At 43.7% G+C, this 21,264-nt stretch overlaps 1 long non-coding RNA gene across 1 annotated transcript; it reads right to left on the bottom strand.

The window, feature by feature from the left end:
- Positions 1-1,610: 1,610 nt before the first annotated feature.
- On the bottom strand, positions 1,611-17,106 carry LOC127594611 (uncharacterized). The gene is made up of 2 exons (XR_007960846.1): positions 16,958-17,106; positions 1,611-1,668 (listed from the first exon to the last, which is right to left on the bottom strand). It is a non-coding gene; the product is annotated as an uncharacterized LOC127594611 (long non-coding RNA).
- Between the last annotated feature and the right edge of the window lie 4,158 nt (positions 17,107-21,264).

A 21,264-nucleotide genomic window follows, 5' to 3' on the forward strand; every position in this document is an offset into this window, starting at 1 on the left:
CTGCAGGGCGAGCAGCCGACCCTCCGCCTCTCTGCCCCGCACGGGATGGTGGAACACTCGACGGAAGGCTGCCACGAAGTCAGGATAGGAGGTGCGGAGATTCGGTTTAGCGTCACTGGTCGCGATAGCCCACGACGCTGCCGGACCTGTTAAAAGACTCATGACATAAGCCACCTTGGCGGCGTCAGTAGCGTAGGCGGACGGCTGTTGGTCAAATATTAGCGAGCAATTGTGTAGGAAGTGTCCACACTGCCCGTGCTCACCCCCGTAACGAGGGGGATGTGGAAGCGAGGGCTCCCTCGACATAGTAGGGTACGAAGAGGGAGCCTCCGGGGTGGTAGGACGAAGCCCGGAAGGTGGTCTTCGTTCCTCCACCCGAATAAGGCGAGGTTCGAGATCATCGAACCGATGGGCCAGCATGGAGACCGCGCCGTTGAGTTCCGTAAGGGCTTGGCTGTGCTGACTCATTTGCCGCTCTTGTCGAGCAAGAGCGGACAAGATCTTTTCGGCGTCTGCGGGATCCATGGTGGCCGGAGAATTCTGTCACGTTGAGCCCGAGGCGATGAGAAATCGCCTCGTGCACAACAGAAAAAACGAGGTGGATCCCCGGAGAAGCAGACAACGAAAAGATCTTGTGAGAACAAAGGGGTTTTAATAAAGAACAAAAGGAGCCCGAACAGGGAAAACGGTAACAGAAAACGCTGGTCAAATAAGGACCAGGAAAAAATAAGGAAGACAACCGAAAACGCTCGCGAAACGATAAAGGGCGAGGAACTACCGAGATAACAATCTGATCACAATAAGAAGTACGCGAAGATTGAGGCCGTAAGGCAATAGGGCAGCGAGAAATAGTCGAACGACGAGAATAGCAAATAGAGAGCAATGGCACGGTAAGGAATTCTCCGGCAGTGAGGTGACTGCCGGAGTCGCCTAATAAAGGCAGGTAATCAGCCCGAAATAACGGGCAGGTGTGCCGAACAGGCGGAGGGAAAAACCCGCCACCTGCTGGCGAGCACGCGACGTGACAATGAGACTTGCCGGTCTGTATGCCTGATAGGGACTAGTATGGCTCAGGGCTTTGCGGCTTAAAAAGACCACATCCTTTTTTTGCCGGCGCGCAAACACTCAATCACCGTTGAAAGAGTTCCTTCCCAACAAACACCTCTCAGGCTCAAATAGGTTCTCGAACCAGGTGTAGTCTAGGTATTCGGATGTTGCAGTTTGCGACATCCGAATACCTGTTCTGAGAGGGTTTCAATTAAAAACAGGTTTAAAGACCACCCTGACCTCCGTCTTTACAAACCCGGCGCGCAAACACTCACCTAGAGTGTTGATGCGGAGTTTAAGTACGTACAGGACACCGCCGCCCTACTTACCACCAAGAGTAGTCCTCTCTCCTCTGGGATTCGCTTCAACCCTCAGCCCCCAGACGAGGAGCCGAAACCCAGTCCCAGAAAGGGTGTCTTTGACCGTGGCCACGGTCTTCCTGGCTGTCGACTCAGCGTCTGGAGGCGTCAGGTATGTTGCGATCCCGGACGAGCCCCCAAAAATGTCATGTTGGTCCAAATTGACACTCAGGAATAACCAAAAGGAGGAGACAGGAGACTCGATTCTGGTACCAGGAGGGAACGAGGAGAAGCGTTCGGTTTCAGTTCTCGGCACGTAACCCTAACGATCTTCCCCTTCACCTCCTCATTTATTGGGAAAGCTACTACATAGGTGTGTCCAACCTAAAGGGTGGGGGCTGTTGAACACACACTGAACTTGTTTGACTATGTGTGTGTATGTGAGTGCAATTTATGTACATGTGTGCAAATGTCACATAAACATCACGTTGCAGCTGGTGTTGATGTCTCCATTCACTGTTCACCCTTGCTCACTGTTTAGTCTTAACAGTTATCTCTTCCCAACCACGTCCTCGGAAAGGTGGTTGCGACCCTAACATTTCACACAGTACAGCAAGCAAAAGTGAGCATATAATGAAGAATATATAATGATTATAGATGTGAGTAAATAATAAAGGATATATCTTTATTGAAAGCATAAGCGTTCTTCATTGCAGGCAAAGCCAACTAATGATTGCAAGCATAAGCGTTCTTCTTTGCAAGCAAAATCAAACTATCATGACAGGCAGAAGCATTCTTCTTTCCGAGCATAAATTGACAATCGAATAATACGCGAATGTATGATTACTAAAAAATAATAAATCCAACACAGCGACACCGGGTGCAGAGAGCGGTTGGACGCCGACATCCTGGAGAGAGGGCTGATGGTGGACACAGGGGCCACTTCTCACATCATCACAGACGTGACCATGTTTAAGGATTTCAACAGCACGTTCAGGCCAAAAAACACAGTGTGGAGCTGGCGGACGGCACGCGATGCAGCGGGGTCGCACAGAGGAGGGGGAATGCTGAGGTTTCTCTGATAGACAGCAAAGGACTGAGACACAAAACGACGCTGAGGGATGCTCTATACATTCCTTCATATCCCCAAGATATTTTCTCCGTGAAGAAGGCGACCACCAGCGGAGCTACAGTTGTATTCAAAGAAGGCAAAGATGGATTACAAAAGGAGGTACAAAATATGATATTCATGTGTATGGCAAGTTGTATTATTTGCATACTGAGAATGAGCCTAATGACAAATTAAAAAATACATGTCACAACATTCAGAAAAGGCACGAGATATTAGGCCACTGCAATTATGATGATATCCTTAAATTAAATATATGGCTCTAGCTTCAACAATACAAGAGTGCCTGTATCTAGAACAGTTGCTAGAGGCTATTGACAACTACCAATACACAAAAACAACGGTGTACGAGGACAACCAGGGGACAATTGCCTTTGCTAAAAATCCTGTTCATAGACAGAGGTGTAAGCATGTGGACATAAATTACCACTTTATCAGGTCCACAGTTAATGAGGGTAAAATAAATTTGCTGTACTGTCCTACTGAAGCTATGGTTGCTGACATTATGACGAAGCCAGCCACCAAGTCAAAGCTGATTGAGGTTGCACCTATTGTTTTTGGAATCTGAAATGTGTGAGAGGGTCCACATTGTTTTCTATTTTGGTGCATTTAATTTTGTTGACATTACAGCAAACTGAGTATAAGTGGGGGTGTTGGGAAACAATGTCTTGTATCCTCATTTTTGTAATGATGTGATGCGTTCTTTATTTTGAACGGATCTGGCAAGCCAAGACACTACGCCATATCCGGTCTGTACTCGCCGCGAAATACTTTTTTTTCTTCTTCCTGTTCAGTAGCGATGAGAAGCGGCTGCTCTCTGTGCAGACGGCAAATAAAACATGCCACTTGTTTGAACTAAACGAGTAAATTCATCTCTCGTCGTTATTCTCCCAAATACATCTGGAAGAAGCGCACACCTCAACAGACATTTAAAAAATAGTTAAAGTTAATGTTTGGAACACGATTTTGCTCTTACTGTTTGCTGCCTTAGTTCGTTTGAATTATTCGCTGCCTGCATTACATGAAGTACATTTTTTAATATTCACAAGACTGTAACTGTGCATTATAAATAATGTAACATTTGCACTGTGTTTTACTGGATCTCCAACTAAACTAAACTAGGTCCTGGGAGACCTATACTATTTCTGGGAGAGTCCACAGCACCTCCTGCATCACAACCATTCTGCCGGCACACCTTCAGCAGCACTATGTTTCTAACGGGAGCTGGAGGGTGATCAGGAGGCACAACATTTGTCATTTGTGATATGTTTTTAGACTTTTCTCCTCATTACAAAAACTGTATGTTTTGTTAATTTCTTGATATGGTTCTTGTATTTAAATATTTTAACAATCAAATATTTTTCAACTGTGTTTTCGATATGAATTGTATGAAATAAATCAGTGAAGCCCCAATCAAATTTTACTCCATCTAATTTGCTCGATCACACTGCTGTCAACCTGCTGTAAATCATGCCTTCATTCATGATTGTAGAAACCCCAGAACGGTAAACATGTGATTATTTTATTTTAAAATATAAGAAGCCTTTGTTTTTCAATTGTGCTCATTTTCGTTGTATTGCACGACAAATATAATAGATGAGCCGGTTTGGGGACATCATCAACTAAGCTGCTGCTCCAATTGCAATGCGATATATTGTCCTGCTCTCCTAAATTCGCATCTACACCACAAATTATAGCATCCTAACTGATTTAGCAACAACTGAAAATTCACATCATTATTTAGGGAGTTGCAGAACTGTTGCATTATTCATTCATTCATTCATCTTCATTATGCGCATTATACGGCCCCCTATTAATTTTATTTAGCATACATATATAAAAGTGGAAAGATACTGCAGAGCTGTACCATTACTCTTAATCTCTGTGTACATAATAAATAAACATCACCTACAGATACATTGACTGGTAAAAATTGCTTGATTCCTTCTGTATACTGTAGATATTACGCAAATGGTGGTAAATAATTGTGAAAGCTCAGCATCAGGGTTTAAAGGGTTACTTTTTTGCTGGGTGGAGCTCTTATCATGGAGCCAATAGGAGGTGTTCACTTCTGGCACTGTCCTGCCTCCTGATTAGCATTTAGCGTACTAGTGTGACCAGTGAGCCATTAGTGTTTCCCATGTTGTGCAAGTGAACATTTTGCCATCACTAGTTAAATCAAACGACCATTTAACTAGTTGACTAGTGAGTAGGGTGACATCCACTAGTTCCACTAGTGCAACATTTTGACTTCACTAGTTTGACTAGTGAAGTCAAAATGATGCACTAGTGGATATATGGGGCATCACTGGTGAGTAAGTAACATTTTTGGACTCACTAGTTGGATATCAAGGCTTTAACGGTCTTAAACTAGTGCACTATCAATGTTTTACCCTCCACTCGTTAACTAGTGGATATTTCAGCTCCCACTAGTTAACTAGTGCAGGAAATCATAGGCCACTAGTTAACATGTTAGAACAATCCATGTTTCACTAGTTAACATGTTAACACTTTTTAAACCTTACTAGTAAACTAGTAAGACTTTGAACCTCACTAGTTTGGTCTAGTGTGCCACTCGGGCATAAAAAAAGCTGACTAGCTGGGAAGTTCCTTCTGCTTGTGTGCTTCCAGGAGTCACTAGTTAGAATTTTGTCAGCACTAGTTGGACAAAAGTGGCACTAGTTGCCAACAATGAGTGGCTAGTGAGGATTTCTGTGCAACTAGTTCGACAAAGTGTGTCACTAGTGTGGCTGAGTGTCGAACATGTGCTGAAAGATATCGAACTAGTGTAACACACTCATGTTTGATATCAGGGATTTGGAATAAATGCTCAAATGGCTTGAAAATATGTACTGCAGATGTTGTCCAACTTGTAACAAGAGTCTGCTGGTGAAGACCTCCCCCCTAGCCCCCTCAACCCTCCATACTGGAAAAGTCACAAAATCTACGGAGCCCCTAAGGAGACATGGAAGGGAAAAAAAAACATCGTGAGATCTCGCAAAGAAAGATTGCGAGATCTCGCAAAGTAATGCGAGATCTCGCAATCTTTTCATGCGCGTTGATCTACTTCCGGGTCAGTTTGGCGAATGTTGACTGTCGTGCACAGCTAATTTGAGAGACTACACGACCTCGGAGGAGGAGAGAATCACGTGCGCGGCTCATTTGAGAGTCAACACTACCTCGGGGGAGGAGAGAATCATGGAGGAGGACTTGGAACACTTCTTGCGATCAAGAAAAGTCACTCAGGTGGACATTACACGCATGAAAAGAGACAAGGTGGGCATACAGCCATACACTAACATAATAAGCGTAACAAGAGCAAAATGGACGCTGGCTCCGACACGGTCACTTTCCCTACTGTTAATTTTCTGTTTTGTAAATACGCTACTGTAGTGCAAACCGTTTGATTCTTTTGAGAAGTAAGAAAAGCATTACATAAATTCTATTATTATTATTAATCGTAGTAGTAGTCATCGTAGTAGTAATTGGTCATGCAGACCTCCAAATACAGTGAGAAACTAACTTGGCGGGGAAAGTGAAGCTAGCATTTCTATCTACTCTACCTCTACTGTTGATGTTCTTAGTTCTTACAATAATGACTTTATGTCACACAATTTAAAAAAGACATCACAGTAAGTAAATGTGCTGCTGCTTCCTGATGTATTATTATTATTATATTATGTGATATTGAATACAAATAATGACTGCTCTGTACCATCACTCATGTTACATTTGTTAAAAGTTATTAAGTCAAAATTTCAAGTATTCATTCTCACAATTTATCTTTGCAGGTTGACATGGCAGTAATTTCTCTAATGACTGAAGAGCAAATGGGCAAATATACTTACCACTTATTCTCATGATGGTTTCAGGCAAGATGGGAGTTTTCAGTTTTACCCAAAGGTCTGAAGTTTTATATTCCATTTAAAATGTTGAGATTGATGTTTGTAAGAATTTGTCAATGTGAATAAAATTTGTTCCAAATCATTCTTAACAGTTTTTTTAAACACAACAAACCACCTGCTGACGAAAGTGAGGAGTGATGATTACGTAGTCATCATTTATAGGCAGGTGAAAATTCTATTGGGATGATGTACAATTATGCAGGAATACTCCTCAGCATCCACGTTGATTAAGTATTTGTGTATAAAGTCAGCAACCAAGAAAGAATGTTTATTTACACCAATAATGCTTTGACAAACATTTTATATTGTAGATCAAATATGTTGTCCATATACAGGTAGAAAAACAGCAGATAAACAATGCTTTTAATTATGATGGCTATATATTATTTGTCATCAAAAGTGTTTCAATTATCCTTTGAAGGTGAAGTGATCAAAGAAATGACAATGGTCAAATTCAGGCTTCAGTAAATGTTACCTCTCACACCAGTTGAGGAGCCGTAATATAGTTTGGTCCAAACACCAAGCAATACATAGATGGCTGTAATTTATAAAGTGTATGCAGAAAATTGGTGAAGATTGCACGGCTGTCTGTCCTATGTGTTGTGTTATTTTGACTTCAAAATGGCGCCGCGAGAGTGGCTGCCTTTACAGGCAGCTCCTATATTTTGTATATTTTATATTCTTCCCTTCATAAATTTGCTGCTGTGAATTGGGAATTTCTCCATTGCGAGACTAATAAAGGTTTTCTTATCTTATCTTAAAGAGTAGCGGTGAGGGGCTCTCTGAGGTGTAAATACAAGTTCACAGCCTGAAATGGGTCTTTTGGTGGCATTAGATCATACTGGGCCATTAAAAAAGCACACAATGCAAATACATCTGGATCACAAGGCATGGTCAAACGAAAGACACACTGGCATTTGCACAGTTGAACTTGTTCATTGTCAACTGGGGAGAGGAAGTCCCTTGTACCATAAAGTTCAGGTAACGTATACATCACGTTGGGCCGACCACTGGGGACATTCATGTTCTTTGAGGGCCTGATGAGATGGCTGTTCCAAACTAGGGCCGTGTCATCCAACTCATCCTGTTGAAAATAATATACAGACAGATTAAATAAGAGTTGCACAGTCATATAAGCTATTATGAGCAAGAAATTTTAGCATGAAGCTGCTTTTTTGTCTCACTCCTCCCCTCTCATATGTACCAGATCTCACCACTCCCCACTTTTCCTTCACCTTCACCACACACCATTATCTTCTTGGGTGTTCCTGTCCACTTTCCCATTAACTCACTCTCACATACAAAAATACACATTTAATTAATGAGTCTACCAGAATGTATGAACTCACCTGAATAGGTCCCATGCAACAAAATTGTAGTTGTATGTTTTTGTCCAGAAATCCACCATCAAAGAAGACATTGTCTCTGAGGTCTGTGAAGAGGGATAACCAGAACTCCATGCACTGGCTGCGAAGAAACCGCCACCAATATTCAATTCTTTGATTGGCGGTGCTGGCTCCATCCAAGTAACTGTCAAGAGTGCTGCCTGGTGGTATTGGCACCAGGAAACGCTGGAAGCCTTTAACGTGACCATTTTAAGTCCCAAGATCAGCTCGAACGATACGAGGACAACCCCCCCAAACGGTGCACAACGTTGATGTAGTAACCTCCAATCAACTTCGGGTCACTACTTGTTATGTCGGCATTGAGCCACATTATTTTCCTTGAAAAACCATCAATAGGTCCATTGATACAAATTCCAAATGGTTTCATTTTGTCATAGGAGTCAATGTGCCATATAAAATATGGCCCTTTGGAGGAGTAGTTTCGCCGTCTCAGACGTCTTGCTTGCCTTAACGACACTCCTCTCGGATCCAACTCTTTCAGGACCAGACGAACGTCCTTGTTGGGTGACAATGTATGCCACTGGTATTATTGCTTAATGTTTGGTGCTATTTTGTGTGGAGGGATACCGTGTTATGGGGTGTATATAAATAAAGGGGGTGGAGCTTCCCTGCAGTTCGCTTCTGGCAGTGACGATGCATTGAGGCACGTTGGGTGTTCAGCGACTCAGTGGTAGCGACCACAGAAAAATACGAAACGTCTCCAGTCTTGTGCCTAGAACATCGTGTAGTCACCAGTCATCGAACGTTTTCCGACGAAATAGTCCTCTTTGGTTCAGCACTCGCTTCAAATGTCTTTCACTTATTTGGAAACCGTACTTAACATCAAGAACAGATTTAATGTCTTTGTATTTCAAGCCAATTTCAAAGTAAAATTCTATTAAATTCACGAACGGTTGAACACGCTCCATAACTGTTGTGTGCGCTTACACGTACGATGACCCGGAAGCACGTACGATGACCCGGAAGCACGTCAACGACCATTAAAAATAAATAAAGTATTGTGAGATCTCGCAGTCTTTCTTTGCGAGATCTCGCAATCTTTCTTTGCGAGATCTCGCATTACTTTGCGAGATCTCGCAAAGTTTTTTTTTTCCTTCCATGTCCCCTTAGGGGCTCCGTACAAAATCAGACGCGCAGATGAAGGAAACATTTCTTATCATTAGTGATCGATGTATTCTGCTTATCTAAAATTGTTATAATATGTATCAAATACATAGAGATATAAAATAGATACAGTAGACTACATAGACAGATACACTAATATATATATATATATATATACATATACATTTTTTATATATATACATTTTTTTTTTCATTTTGAGTGGAATTTTTCTAAGGTCTTCTTGGTGGTGATCGTCTGGCGCCTACTGGCCAGCCACCAAACAAAATGCCATATTAGTCCTTGATGCATGGGTTTTGATACATTTGATACTAAGAACTGTTTCAAATTGGAAAAATAAGCAATGCAGATCACTCCTTTAAAATGTATAAATATAATTTTACATCTTTCCCAAGAGTAGAAGATGATGGGGCACTAAATACAAGTGTTATATCTCACAGAAGGAGTTAGTATTTCAACGTACATGGATGGGGAAAAAAAAATGTCACTGACTGATGATTACAGTTTGGTTTGGCTTGAAATAATGACGGACTGACGATGTTGAACAGGTGCCCAGGCCTTTGAGGAATGACACACTTTTGCAACTAGCCCACCTCTGCTACTTACTATTTGTTGCATTAAATACTCAAATACAAGTTCAGTGTGTTTTAATTTCATTGAATACAATACCAATGGTGTGCACGTCGACCTCACAGTTCAGAGGTATCAGGTTCAATTCCAGCTCCAGACTTCCTGTGTGGAGTTTGCATGTTCCCCACCAAGTCTGCATGGGTTTTCTCCCACATTCCAAAAACATGTATGGCAGGCTGATTGGACACTCTAAATTGTCCCTAGGTATGAGTGTGAGTGTGGATGCTTGTTCGTCTCTGTGTGCCCTGCGATTGGCTGACAACCGGTTCAGGGTGTTCCTCGCCTACTGCTCAAAGACAGCTGGGATAGGCTCCAGCACCCTCCGCAACCTTTGTGAGGAGAAGCGGATCAGAAAATGGATGGACAATATCACCTGTAAACATTTTAAGAACCAAGGTGTAGGAATTCCACTTTGGATACTTTTTTCTCTGCCAAGGCAGAAGGGCCTCTCGCCTGGTGGCCTCATCGAGGAATTCCTAACCCCTTTAGAAGCAAATGTTCTCCTTGAACCATCTCTGATGGACAAGACCTTTCTCCATCTGGACCAAAAAAAGCAATTTGGGGTGTTAGGCATCTGTTTGTAGATTACACATCTGTATTATTTGATCACCTTGTCCGAGAGTAAAAATGACTGGCCTCAAATTTTTTCTATTTGTACGTAGCACATTTCCATCGTACCCGTCCACACCGACTATTTGTCCTCTTGACTACTATCTAGCACAGGGCTGCTCATTAGGTAGATCCTGATCTACCGGTAGATCTAAGACAGGTCCGGAGTAGATCTGAAGAGTGTCGAGGAGAAAAAAAAACAAACAACCATTTGTGTGTCTTTGTACATGTTAGTAATATATTTTTTTGTGTCATGTATGCTGCACCCTAATCATCCTATCAGTCTCATTTTGACAAAATAAATATTTAAAAAATAAAATAAAGCAGGTAAATCTTGAATTTACGGTGGCGCCTGATTACATCACCGGAAGTTGTTAGCAGTCTGCAATTGCAGCTTGTGATAAGAGCTGTTGCGCTCTATCTTTTATCGTCATTCTTCTCATTCAGTTTGCTTCGTGTACAATTCACAGAGGGCACGGGCAAAGAATAGGAATCTAGGTTTGTCCAGGGAAGCACTTTAAAATGGTACTTGTGAGCTACGATAGTTAACAGGCTGCAGAAGTGCTTCGCATGCCTCAGTTTCAGGCTGTTTCTCATCATGGCGTGTGTGTGTGTGTGTGTGTGTGCGTGTGCGTGCGTGCGTGTGCGCGCGCACGTCGGTAAGGGTAGATCCCGTGAGGTTAGTCGATCGAAAAGTAGATCGTCGATCCGAAAAGTAGCGATCCGAAAAGTAGCGACTCTGCCTCACGTCGAGTGGAGTGCCTCAGCTCTATGCTGTTTGTTGTACAGTCCACCAAATATCCTTTGTTACTCCCACTTCAATGGGGGTGGATTTGAATATAGGAAGACCAGAAGAAATCTAGGTAAGAGCTGTTTGTATGATATGTACATCATCGCTATGCATTAGATCAGAACCCTTCATTCGTGACAAAAATAATATATGTTTTTTTAGAGCTGTCAGTTTAGCGCGTTTTTATTGGCATTAATTTAAATGAATTTTAACGGGATTACATTTTTCTCGCGAGATTAACGTGGGACACGTCACAAGCGGATGTTACGTTGCTCTATAAATACACCAGAACAAAACAACAAGCGCGCTGCAGAAGTCCACGCCCATGTCTTGCCAGCCATGGCAGCGCGAGACACCGAAAACGGATACTTAAAGAGTTTATGAATGCAAAGTTTACTTTTGAAAAGTTGCCAGATTGCTCCACTGACAAGATCAAAGTTACCTGTTCTTCTCTCTCTGTGTATCATACAGGTATACGGTGTATGCCACTGACGCGATTGTTACTTGTTTGGAACTATTTTGTGTGGAAGGTTACAGCGTTCCGTGTCCATATAAATAGAGCGGGTGGAGCTTCTCTGTGTTCGTCTGACATTGACGGTTCAGCGGTGCTGTGGTAGCGACGTAGCGAAAATAAAACGCTAGGTCGGGCCAAACCATTTTGAAAGAGGGGGGTTTCACTCCCCCTAACAAAGTCAGGCTATGTTGATTATGTTGGTACTTCTTTCGCGGAAGTCTCTCTACGGTTTTTGTGTCTACCTCATTTCGGACCACTGCACTTGGTTCGATGACAACACTGGAGACGTTTTATTTTCGCTAGGTCGCTACCACTGCACCGCTGAACCGTCACTGTCAGACGAACACAGAGAAGCTCCACCCGCTCTATTTATATGGACACGGCAGTTTTGAATACAGCGACACATAACGAACACTGGTGTCCAGGGTCTCGTTATTCTCCAACAAACATACAGAAACAGACTGCTGTCTTAAAAGCAAACTTGAGAAAAACGAAGTATGCAACTATGGTTTAAATCCACTATAGGCTGAGTACTAGTTTACCTTAGATGTGCACTTTATAATGTTATATTGCTTTGTTTTGATTTCATTAAAAAAACTGTTAAAGCAGCTGTTGTGTGACAAAATATTTTTTTCACTGTTGTTGATGGAAAGTAATATTGTATGAGAGATTATGTGTGAACAACTGCTCCAAGTGAAAAATGTTCATGTAAAATTGAAATTATTTCAGTAAATATTTGCATTTGGCACATAGAAAACTGATTCATGATTCCAAGTTGATCAGAATCAGAATCATCTTTATTGGCCAAGTATGTAGAACACACAAGGAATTTGTCTCCGGTATAACACGCTGCACTAGTATCATCGTAAACAACAAATTCATTGAACCATTTTAGAGTATATCAGTAGTTTTGAGATGAGAGCATTAAAATGGGGAAAAATAGGACAAAAAATGTAAAAGGAAATTCAGAAACGATAAAATAATGTGAGTAATCACGATTAATTTTTTAGTTCATTTGTGTTAATTATGACAATTGCATTTTTAATTAGATTAAATATTTTAATTGTTTGACAGCTCTAGTTTTTTTTACAAATTGAAGATCTTAAAAAATGCATTCATTAAACACAGGAAAAAAAGTGAATACATTTTCAAGAGATAAGTATACTTTTATTTTATTTTTTTAATTCTACGACATACTATCCCGACAGCCCCGCGACCCTAGTGAGGATCAAGCGGTTCGGAAGATGAAAAAAAACTGTCCCAACAGTCACACATTGACTCCTATTGATTCATTCATTTTCCGAACCGCTTAATCCTCACTAGGGTCGCGGGGGGTACTGGAGCCTATTCCAGCCGTCTTCGGGCAGTAGGCGGGGGACACCCTGAATTGGTTGCCAGCCGATCGCAGGGCACACAGAGACGAACATCCATGCGCACTCACACTCACACCTAGGGACAATTTAGCGTGTTCAATCAGCCTGCCATGCATGTTTTTTTTGGAATGTGGGAGGAAACCGGAGCACCCGGAGAAAACCCACGCAGGCCCGGGGAAAACATGCAATCTCCACACAGGGAGGCCGGAGCTGGAATCGAACCCGGTACCTCTGCACTGTGAAGCCGACGTGCTAACCACTGGACTACCGGGCCGCCCTCTTTCTTTTACTTACTTTTTAATTTTCCTTCCATAATTTTTGTTTGACTTGTCAATCTGTTATTGTGTGTACTATATATGCTCAATAATCAAACAAACAAACCTCTCTCCACTTTCAAGTCCCATCTAAAAACACACCTGTTCAGGACTGTCTACAACACATAATTCATTTCCTCTGTCTTGTGATTTTATGTCCTGTTTTTATACAATATTTCTCTTATTTATTTTTACATTGTATTGTCTGTACAGTGTCCTTGGGTGGCATGAAAGGCGGTTCTAAATAAAATGTATTATTATTATTTCATCCCATGGTTCAGTTTTTGAGTTAATAAATTCTTCTCTCTACTCTGCTTCCAATGATTCTGTCACGTTACGCACGAAGCAGGAAAAGGAATTGCTTCGTACGTAACAGAGCAAACGAGAATAAGTGGATCCCAGAAAGAGCAGACACCGACAAGGACTTCGTCAAAACAAAAATGTTTATTACAAACAAAACCCCCGCCAAATTAACAACAGAAAGCGCTGGTAAAAAACGAGAACCAGGAAATAAGGAAAACGCGACAACAGAAAACGCTTGCAAAAAACGGCAAGGAAGATATGTTTAATACAAATACTAGTTCACGCGTGCTAATATAATGATTCCCTTGGGATGGCGAAAATACAACTAACAACGAATGGTCTCGATTGATATTTACGATCATGGGCAACAGGAGTGGCATGGCATGCTGTTGAGGTGTGCGCTTCTTCCGGATGTATTTGGGAGAATAACGACGAGAGATGAATTTACTCGTTTAGTTCACACACGTGGCATGTTTGATTTGCCGTCTGCACAGAGAGCAGCCGCCTCTCATCGCTACTGAACAGGAATAAGAAAAGAAAAATATTTCGCGCCGAGTACAGACCGGATATGGCGTAGTGTCTTGGCTTGCCAGATCCGTTCAAAATAAAGAACACATCACATCATTACAAAAATGAGGATACAAGACATTGTTTCCCAACACATGCAATACACCGGCGATGAGTCGACCGCCGGAGCGCTTAGATATAGCAGGTGCAATCACGGACCAAATAGGCAGCAGGTGTGCAGGCGGCAGAAATGAAACACCTGCCACCTGGTGCCAAAAACGGAACATGGCAGATGCAAGGCTTTCTCAAAGTCAATTTATCGCAAAAAAACTATCCAACTTTAGCTGCTTCCTCTGCGATATCTCCGCAATAAACTTTCACAACACGTGTTCGCAACACTTGTTTCATCTTGGCAATCGTCTGCCGATCTCGCCAATCTCGTCTCGCGAGAACAGAAATCTCGTCACACAAGATTACTTAACGTGAGATCAAAACAACAATGGCGGCGATTGTCAAACTGCGATCATTGCTGGAAAAAAAATATTTTTTTGTTTTGATTGAGAAATTTCCTTGCGTTCCAAAATCGCACATTATTTGGAACTGTGCGTCCCGCAGGAAAATGATGCGTCTAGGACGCGGGTCGCAGAGATGGCTGGTCACTAAGCTCTCTTTTCTGGTTATGTGCAAGCTTTACATAACTAGTCCGAAATTCTTACCACGTTCTCTTACAAATGTAAGAAGGAAATCATCCTTACGCCTTTTGGAGTGGGACAAACTAGTGATGGGAGGGGGGGGGGGGGTCTCAACCAGTCATTTGCACTTTGCATTTTCATCAATACTAGCTCACTGCTTCATTCCAGAACTGGAAGAACTGTACACCGCCTGCAAACACATTTTTTTTCATCTCCAGAAAAGATTCATAGCTTAGGTCACAACTCACTTGAAAAATGTCATTGTTTTGGCAGGTCTTTTGGATATTTATGAAGAGGTATGTGATGCAAATGTATTCGGTTAATGTTTGTTTGGCGTTATCTCAAACAACCATTGCTCGATGCCCCTCCATTAATAGTCTTTTGTGTGTGTGTGTGTGTTTTATATTAATACTGTGTTAAACCACGTTAATAACCCATAGCTGATAGAGAAAAAACGGGCATACGGTTGTCAAACAGGGGAATTAATGTCAAGCAAGTGCAGAACCCAGGAGCTAATGGTATATTAACGAATTGTATTAGCTACCCGCTTTTGATCTCTTCTAATAGGTTTCATTCGGACAAAACACTCAATGCATTGCTATATCATTTCACCAACGGCTTACTTAGCAAAAGGTGAAGTGCAAGGACATAAGAATATGCGTCCTATGTTAAACGGTGTGAGTGAAGAATGCAAACCTTGCATTTTCCTACGAAGCAAGTGGAAAATAAGTATGGTTGTCAAGAGCAAAACAGGATGGTCGCCCCTAAAAGGTCATTGTTAAGAAAAAAACAGAACCTAGCAAAGCATAGTACCCGTCCTTAAAGAAAAACAAGTTGTCCGTCATCTGAGGAAATCTACAGGCACCATCTGCACAAGATAAGCAAAACATGGCGAAAACAGGTAGATCACCCCGACAAGCTATTGCTGAGATCAGCAAACAAAAAAAACGGTCATTGTCTACTCAGGAAGGATCAATACTAGGCAGCCACACAGACATGGTAAAAACCATAAGCAATCATAAAAAGGCCCAGTAGGGGCTCCTATTATATTTTAATAAACAGAACAACTGTGTTACCATTATAATCTACAAAGTAAGTTATGGAATAATTATAGATACCATTAAAATCTACATAACAAGAAAAGCCACAGCCAATCAGAATACACAACGCAATATGACACCATTAAGTTAACAAACGATCTTGGAAACTAACCAATGGAAAGAGAGGGGTTGCCCCTCATATCGCTAGAGGGGTTGCCCTCATATCGCTATAAAACCTGTGTATGTTCCGGGGAGTTTTTGAGAGCTCTTCCGATGTGCACATCTGTACCTCTCCGAGTTTGATTGAATAAACTCGTTTGTGACCAGCCTGCACCTTGGCCTCTGGACTTAGTTTATTTTTGGACTTCGAACGATCTCGGCTTCAAGCACTTTGAAACTTCTGGTGTGTCCTCTTAGCTGCGGATTGATTAAGAAACCTTTTGATTCTCGCCTCTTTGGTGTCGGCCCACTGGATCCTTCAGCTGACGCCCGGGAACGCCTCGGCGCGCCCCTGGTCCCTGGGAGAAGGCGTGGGGGTCTGGCTCCGGGCCGACACATCAGTGTGTGTGTGTTTGTCTTCAGTTTGTTCCGTTTTCCATTTACAACTATGTTTAAAGTGATCTATATGGTGCAATAGAAGTAACATAGGGAAGAACATCTCGTTTAATCGTATATGGTTTGGTGAATTAATGCCTCTTCGTCGAAAAATTATTAAAAATGCTAGCGCTTATCCTCAGCCAAATACACCCCTATAATTGAAAAAGTTGACAAACGACCATTTATTTGTGCTGTTCAGGTCACTTCAAAGCCAGTTTGTGCCGCATTGGACATTTTTAGGAATGCGTACACCTCTACAGTACACAGTGGTGATTGTTGGTCCTTTTTGTGTCTCTCCTCTGTAGGTTTGGATGAGTGGCAGTCAGGTCTACCCTCAGCCACTGGATTGGGCGGGTGCCTTGTGTTTGACAGGCTTTGGCACCTTCATCTGTGCAGCAGCACCGGTGCCACTTGGCCGGATAGCAACTCTTTCAATTTTTGTTTTCCCATTCTTTTTTGTTTTCCTCCCCCTGTTTATTGCTGCCATTTCAAACTTTCCAATTTGGGGGTGGATTGTTGTGGTGCAGGAGCAACGTGCAAGGATGTCATGTGGGACACAAATTGTTAGGTTGGTCCAATTTGACACTCGGGAATAACCAAAAGGAGGAGACAGGAGACTCGATTCTGGTACCAGGAGGGAACGAGGAAAAGCGTTCGGTTTCAGTTCTCGGCACGTAACCCTAACGATCTCCCCCTTCACCTCCTCATTTATTGGGAAAGCTACTACATAGGTGTGTCCAACCTAAAGGGTGGGGGCTGTTGAACACACACTGAACTTGTTTGACTATGTGTGTGTATGTGAGTGCAATTTACGTACATGTGTGCAAATGTCACATGAACATCACGTTGCAGCTGGTGTTGATGTCTCCATTCACTGTTCACCCTTACTCACTGTTTAGTCTTAACAGTTATCTCTTCCCAACCACGTCCTCGGAAAGGTGTTTGCGACCCTAACCTTTCACACAGTACAGCAAGCAAAAGTGATCATATAATGAAGAATATATAATGATTATAGATGTGAGTAAATAATAAAGGATATATCTTTATTGAAAGCATTAGTTTTGCTCTTATCATTTGGTTATCATAAGTGTACTTCAAACACCTGCCATTCCATTAGTCCGGGAATAAATCAGTTTGGCTTTAAAGTCCTTTGCTCGTCAGCAATTCTCTGTTGGAATGAAGGACGAAGAAGGCCTTGGCCTATCAAGTGAAAGGCGCTGGGAATTGATGGTGCAAGTGCATGACATCAAGTTTTCAAGGCTCAACGGACGCCTCCTGGCGGACCACCCGGCTTCGATGGGTGCGCAGCGTGGAAAGCGCGGACAAGGGACGGGTCCAAGATCCAGGAGCGGGAGACCCATTGCCGATCCTCCGGGCCGTAGCCCTCCCAGTCGACCAGGTACTGGAACCCCTTACCCCTGCACCGCGAGTCCAATATTTCCCGCACCATGTACACCGGGTCACCATCGATAATCCGTGGAGGAGGAGGCGAGGTGGGAGGCGGAGCCAAGGGACTGGTGGCCACCGGCTTAAGCAGGGAGATGTGGAAGACTGGGTGGACCTTCATGGTGGGCGGCAACCGGAGCTTGACGGAGACGGGGCTGACGATCGCGTCCACCACGAACGGTCCCGTGAAGCGGGGCCCTAACTTGCTCGAAGTGCCGGCCAGACGCAGATCCCTCGTCGACAGCCACACCTCCTGGCCCACCTGATAGGCTGGCGCCGGGCGACGACGACGATCTGCGATCATCCGGTTCCTGGAGGCGGTGCGAGACAACGCGGCCCTGGTCTCTTTCCACATGCGATGAGCCCGTCTCAGATGACGCTGCACTGACGGGACCTCCACCTGCCCTTCTTGTGACGGAAAAAGCGGCGGCTGATAGCCACAGGCAGACATGAAAGGAGACCGACCTGTGGCTGACGAGACGAGAGTGTTATGGGCATATTCCACCCAGGTTAACGGAAGGGCTCTCTGACTATAGTTCCTGATGAATCGTCGGTAGAAATTGGCGAAACCCAAGATACGTTGTAGCTGTTTCCTAGTGGTGGGTGCAGGCCACTCTACCACCGCTGACCCTTCTCTATGACAAAACCAAGAAACGAAACTGACTCCACATGAAACTCGCATTTCTCTGCTTTAACGAAGAGTCGATTCTCCAAGAGACGCTGCAAGACGAGCCTGATGTGGCGTTGATGCTCTTGGGGCGTACGAGAAAAAATCATTATGTCGTCCAGGTACACAAAGCAAAATACATTCAATAAATCTCTCAACACGTCATTAATAAGGCTCTGAAAAACGGCGGGGGCGTTGGTCAACCCAAAAGGCATGACTAGATACTCAAAATGTGCCAGTGGGGTCTTGAATGCAGTTTTCCATTCATCCCCCTCCCGTATGCGGACTAAATGGTAGGCGCTACGTAGATCCAGTTTAGTGAAGATGGTTGCAGATTGGAGAGGGGCAAACGCAGAATCTAATAGCGGAATTGGATATTTATTCTTTATGGTGATTTTGTTAAGCCCCCGATAGTCTACACAAGGACGTAGTGACTTGTCTTTCTTTTCTATAAAAAAGAACCCGGCCCCCAAAGGAGATCTAGATGGTCTAATAAGGCCAGCGGAGAGGCAGCTGTCGATGTACTCCCTCAATGCTTCTTGTTCCTTGTGTGAAACTTGATACAAGCGAGAACTCGGAAGGGGGGTGTTAGCGAGCAAGTTGATGGCACAATCGTACCAGAGACTGAGCTCGGTCCTTACTGAACACTTGTCGTAAATCATGATAGATACTCGGGACTTTATCGAAACAAATAGATTCCGGCGGGTCGTTACGAGGAAGCCCTCCAAAATCTGCAGGTCCAACTGCTCCAGGTAAAGTCTCTGAATCTTTTTCTACATCTCCACTGGACATAGGTGACACTTGCGTCCTACCAGGACTCACAGAACCTTTGGCCGGTTCTGGAATGTGCCGAAATGGCTCGAGAGGTTCTTCAGGGTTCGGCTCCACCCGCCCGGGGGGGCTGGATTCCGCTTCAGGGGTTGTGGTGACAGTGTTATCTTTCTGAACACTTGGAGCATCTTTTTTTAAGGAGTTCACAGGCACACGTCCGGGTTTTTTCAACGAGAGGGGTTTCTCCTTGTGAGTCAGCGTTGTCAGGTTGCTCTTGAGCTTGAAGCCGTAATATTGCGCAGAGGCCTTCAGAGCATCTCTGTCCAGGGCACTAAGCGGTCTGGGCGAAGACGCCGGAAAAGCACTGCGATTCAAGATGAGAACCCCAGCAGACCTTCTGAAGGGCAGAATCAGATTGTTCACTGTTATGTCTGGTTGCAACGTTACTTGTGCTGCTGCTGCTGCTGCTGCTTTTCTCTTTGGCCAGTTTCAAACTGTAGTACTCTTTGTATAGATTCCTGGTATCCTCTGAAGCTTAATCAACGTCTTCCTTGCAGGGCTTCCTCTTGTGGCGGCCATGTAGGAAAGCGTCTAAATTTGCACCACACAAAAACTCCCTCTGTGATAGACAGTGGTCTTGTCTGCATCAATAAACTTGGCAGCTCCTCTTCATCAACACTCTCCTCATCCTCCAGGAAAGAAAGAAGAGGCATCTGTTCCTTGTGGTCACTTAACTCAGTTGACAGATCTGACGACAGCAAAGACTCATCTTCCTTTAGTTCGAATCTTGGTCGTGAGGGTTCAGATGATGAAGGAGTGATAACCCTATTTTTCAGGTTCTTAGAACGGCGGCGTTTTGCTGGAGAAGATGTGGTTTGCGTCACTGGTAGTTTTTTTCTAAGTCGTCTGGATTCGGCAGCCTCTATGCTCCTCTTCCTGTTCTGAGACCTTGGCGTGTCGCATGGTGACTCAACCTCTGATTTCTTATCCTTCCCATCCTCTTCTTCAGAGCGAATGTCACAAATGTTGGGCAGTCGTTCGGTGGACAACCTATGCAAAGGTGTGGATGTACGGAAGGCTTCCGGTGCTTTTCTTGGCCGTCCCATGCATTTTTTGGGGGTGCTTCCGAAGGAACACACAGTGGCCAGACTGTCGGTGTGGAATGCTTCTTGTGGTTTTTTTTGTCCCTCTCGTGCATCTTTTTGGGGTGCGTTGTAAAGAACATTAAGTGGATTGACAGTCGGGGTAGACATCACTGCCTGACACAGGACTCGCTTCTTCTGCAGCCTGGGGGGAAATAGGGGATGGGTTCCGTTTTTGTCTTGATGTCATATTCGCTTTCTTTTTTTGTATTTTCCTTGGTCGACCTCTCATTGTTGTTAAACGATGGGGAAAAACTTCAAGCAAGTCGGGCGATCACTGTCACTTGTTGAACCGATTACGTGCCCAAGTGAGCCATAGCAAAACAGAGCCCGTTGGCTCACGTTCGCGAAGCTGGTGATGTCACCACAACGCGGTGGGTGTGGGATATTGGGTTCCCGCTCCACCGGTGAACCCAAAATCTCGAGTCGATGGGCCAGCAGGGAGACCGTGCCCCGGAGTTCCGCGAGCGCTTGTTCCTGCTGACCCACCAGTTGTCCTTGGCTGGTCAAGGCGGTCATAACCTTGTTGAGGTCTACGGGTTCCATGTTGGTCGGGATATTCTGTCACGATTCGGTCTAACCGAATCAAGTTTTTGGAACCCAAAAGTGTAGACGCCAGACAAGGTCTCCGAAGCAAAAATATTTAATGTACAAAAATCGCACCGACAAAGTAGAAACATAAAGCGCTGGTCAAAACAAGGACCAGAGAGCACAAACAACGAACAACAAAAAGCGGTTGCACAAAAGGCAAGGGAGGATAATAAGGATGGCGAAGACAAACAAAAACAATGTATCCAAAACACACGTAAGAGAAAGCCAATTCCAAAAAAATAAAATCCAATACTCACAAAACCATTGGTACCGAGAGTTCAAGAGCGAAATACGACGACATCTATAGCATAGTGATGGGTCCAGCGACACCGATGCATTGACACATGCGCCGGGCTCACAGAGCAAACC

This window comes from Hippocampus zosterae, unplaced genomic scaffold (genome assembly GCF_025434085.1).
Source record: "Hippocampus zosterae strain Florida unplaced genomic scaffold, ASM2543408v3 HiC_scaffold_22, whole genome shotgun sequence".
Taxonomy (NCBI): Eukaryota; Metazoa; Chordata; class Actinopteri; order Syngnathiformes; family Syngnathidae; genus Hippocampus; species Hippocampus zosterae.